Consider the following 4,331-nt stretch of genomic DNA (forward strand, 5'->3'; position numbering starts at 1 on the left):
CAATGTCAGCAAAGGAGAGCTGGAAAGGGAATGCAGCTGTCTCTGTGCCCAGCTACACAATACAGCCACTAGACCCTGCAACCTCCTCAGTGACAATGACAGGTCATGAAATTTGTCTTTTATGCAATGCATTCTTCTCTATTAAGAACAAACAATTCCAGTGTTTTCTTCACAGGTATTAATAGCCTCCCTGAGAAATATGTTTCAACATGCATTTTCAGCAGTACTTGTGTGTGTGTTGTGCCCCAGCCAGCAGCTGTGACCTGCTAGGAGGCAAACTGGGGTGAGGTTGCACCTACGCCCCTGCACTCTGCTCCTCTGCTCCAGCACCCCTCGGCTCCTCCAGTGGCAGTCAGGGAGGTTGGGGACCGACCACAGAGATGTTCTGCAATACCAGCTGCTGTGTTGGCAGCCTTGGAGTTGCCTCTGGGTCTGACTTACTGTCTTGTCTCCTTGAATATAATTGCTCACTGCTGATTTTTTTTTTCTCCTTTCCCTTTGATTGTGTAGCGCTCATACCCTACTCCAATTCCTCATCAATCTCGCAGCCTGGAGAGTCTGAGGAAATAGAGAACTGATCGTCTGCAGACTTCTTCTGTATATTATGAAAGTGTCTCTGTGCCATGTGTGATTCCAATCTCTTTTTCCTTTAATCAGACAGAACATCAGAGTGTCAGACTGCACCAGCCAGGTCTGTGTCCTGGGTGGGGAAGGACGGAGCTGCTTCTGCGGGGGTGCTCCCGGCTCCCTGGAGGTGACGGCACATCTCTGGCTTCCCCCTCCCTAACCCTTCCCCCTCCCCACCCTGCTCAGCTCAGCCTTGCAAATGTTCCATGGCAGGGCATGTTCTGCCCCAGCCGAGCCCTCTGGGGGAGGGCTGCTTGAGCAGCACTGGCTGCGGGGAGTCCTTGAGGAATGGCAGAACAGTCTGCCTGGAGATCTGCGTGTGCTGCAGATGAACCCGTTCCTTGCTATTTGGAGGTCTCAAGGGACCAAATCACTTGGTGGAATTGGCCAGAATTGTAATGATTTCCACCCAAGTACCTTAGCACGGTGGTAGGAAAAGCATGTGTAGAAGGTTGAGTGGTTTATGTGGGTGCAAGGGTGTATGTGCTCTTTATACATCACACTGGAAGTTCATCACAAGCTTTTCAGCACTCTGTAGGGCCTCTGTCATGAAGATCAGACTGACTAGATAGTCCACACTAGGTAAAGGACTTAACTTTTGGCATTTATTCCCTAGCTCGTAAGCATTATTTCCTAGTTTGTAAGCATTTTAGGAAGGAAAGGAGATCTGAAATAGAGGTGAAGTTCTGCCACCTTCATCTTTTTTTATTCACTTAGTGTTACAATTTTTTTGCTTTTACCTGCCTACTCTCAGTACACTACAACCATGTCAATACCAAAATATAAGAGAATAGAACAGCTATAAAATTAATAGAATTCTATCCACTCCTCCCTTCCCATTTGTGCAGGGCAGCATCTGAAGGACACTTTTACCTCCAGATGTCAGGACATGTGGGAGAAGGAGTAGACTCAGAGCTTGTGGGTTATCTGTGGGATTTAAGCAGAAACAGTACCTAGACAGGAAAGTGTTTTAATGTTAATGATAGGACAGTGCTAAAAGACACTTTAGAAACACTTCCCTTCTTTTTGCTGGGGAAATCTCAATTTGTTGGCTGCCGCTGGCTTTTTGCCCAGCATTCTCAGATCTGCTGGTGAAGGGAGACAGCAAAGCACATTTGTCCTATTCCTCTTCCCCACAGTGAGATGCCAGACTGGAGCAGATATGCTGCTGTTCCTGTTCCTAAGGACGCACTACAGTCTATTCAGCCCTTTCCTATACCTGCCTTGATATATTCAGTAGCTCAGGGCAGGGCACAGCTAAGAGGTGTGAGAATTTCCACAAATCCACTGGAATGCTCCCGGAGCAGTGTTGTTAGTCTCTCATTCCCTAGGATGCACACTCACAGTCCCAGGCATGCAGTCCCTGCCTGAGTCCCAGCACAGCATTGCCCTGGGTGGACTTCAGCAATGTCCCAGGAGCTTCTTGCAGGAGAAGGGATTTGTGTTGGGGACCCCAGGTTAAAATTTGGCTTTCCACCTTGATGTGCATTGTTCCTGCTCCTTTTTTTTTTTCCATGGGAGGGGTTGAATTTCTGTTGCATGGTATATAAAGCATTTAGGACGAAAAGTCTATACAAGTGTGATACTAATAATATTTTACAGCTTTAATTACCATGATTGTAGTGCCTAGAGGCGTATGCAAAAACATTTTGAGTGGGTGGAGAGGAGGCAGTGCTGTGAACATTTTTGTGGTTTTGCTGGGCAATGTGCAATGGAGTTTTCTCATGGGAACCACAGCATGCCAGGGAGAAAAGCTGCCTCTGCCTCCTCATCTGCTCTGTTGGGATACTGGATCACACCCCAAAGACGAGGAGACAGCCCCAGTCACTCCAGCTTTGGGGAAAAGCTGGGCTGACCGACACTGTGCTTTGCAGAGGGGCTCCGGGGGCAGGTGCTGCTTGTTCCTCCAGGCAACAGGTATTTTTCCTCAGGCAACATCCCTTCCGTGCAGTCAGCTTCACCTGCGGGCTGATTTTGGGATTGGGCAAGCGCTGATTTGGGGCACGGACTTGCCAGCAGGCTGGAGAGCAGCGTGCCCGGTCTGGGCCAGGGTGTGCAATGCAGACAGAGCTCCCGCCAGCCGCCCACCCGTCCTGCCGCGCCTGCGGGGGCAGCGCCGGGGACACACAGAGGGCCCTGTGTGCCCAGCCCCACTGCCGCCCCACGACAGTCCCACTGCAGCCCCACTGCCGCCTCACTGCCAGCCCCATGCAGCCCCACTGCAGCCCCATGCAGCCCCACTGCCAGCCCCACTGCAGGCCCCATGCAGCCCCACTGCAGGCCCCATGCAGCCCCACTGCCAGCCCCACTGCCGCCCCACTGCAGCCCCATGCAGCCCCACTGCCACCCCACTGCCGTCCCACTGCCAGCCCCATGCAGCCCCACTGCCACCCCACTGCCGTCCCACTGCCAGCCCCACTGCCAGCCCCATGCAGCCCCACTGCCACCCCACTGCCGTCCCACTGCCAGCCCCACTGCCAGCCCCATGCAGCCCCACTGCCAGCCCCATGCCAGCCAGCCTAACACAGCCCGGGCTCACCGGGAAACGGGGAAATACCCCTGCAGGAATGCAAGTTTTCAGAGTTTGTGTGTTACAAAATGAAAAAAAGGGTGCTTGCATTTCCCCAGAGCCAGAATGCGGTCCTGCATCCTTACTTTTCAAAACTTTGTTCCTAGATCAGATATTGTGTTTTTATGTAGTTTTTGTGACAGTGATGCTACAAAGCCTCAGCTTTCTATTGGAAAAACTGAAGGAGAAATTCAGTTTTGTTTGGAGTTGTTTACCAAGGAGCCAGGTCAGGACTTGGCTTCCTGCTCAAACAGCCATGAGGTGCAAGGGAGCCAAGGTATGGGTTAGAAGGCAGGGAAAAAGGAAAGGAAACCCTGTGTGAAAGGTACCCCCAGCTCTAGGCAAAGCTGGACGTTGCCTACAGGACAAGTTTATTTTATTGAGGCTTTTTTTTCCCCCTCAGTCGCTAATTTTTTCCCACACATGAAATGCTTTTTTTCTATTGTTATCTGCACTAAATATGAGTTACTTCATTTATTATTTACTACTTATCACTGTAACATGACTTACTTAAAAAACTCTTAGTTTAGCCAATTCTCCATCAGTAAGACAATCACACGCTCTCCTTTCTCCTCGCTCGGTCCTTTCGCGGCCCAGGCCGGCGCTGTGCGGGCCCGGGGCGGTGTGCCGGTGCCGGTGCGGGCGGAGCCCCCGGCGGTTGGCGGGCCGTTTCCCGCAGGCCGGGCGGGCAGCGGGGGCGGCGCGGGTCCCGCGGGGGCGGCGCGGGCGGTGGTGCCCGGCGCGGTCCGGCCGCGGGGGGGCGCTGCCGCAGCCGGAGCCGCCCCCGCCGGGCGCTGCGTCACGCGGCGGGCGCGCGTGGGCGGGCGGCGGAGCGCGCGCGGGCTCTCCCCATGTGACCGCGCGGGAGGGGGCGGCGAGCGGGGGGCGGGGGCCGCTCCCTCCCCTCCTCCCCTCCCTTCCCTCCTTCCCCTCCCTTCCCTTCCCCTCCCTCCTTCCCTCCCTCCCCGCCGCCCGCTCGGCCCCCGCGCACGGCGAAGGCGCGGCCGCGACGAGGCGAAGAGCGGCGGGGCGGCCGCGCGCCCCCCCGGCGGTGGCGGGGACAGGGACAGGGACAGGCTCGCCCACCCGCCCCGTCGATGGGAAAGGAGGAGCCTGGGCGGGGGGGGCGCGGGCA

The sequence above is a fragment of the Zosterops lateralis genome, assembly GCF_965231275.1.
Source record: "Zosterops lateralis genome assembly, chromosome: 7".
NCBI classification, from domain to species: domain Eukaryota; kingdom Metazoa; phylum Chordata; class Aves; order Passeriformes; family Zosteropidae; genus Zosterops; species Zosterops lateralis.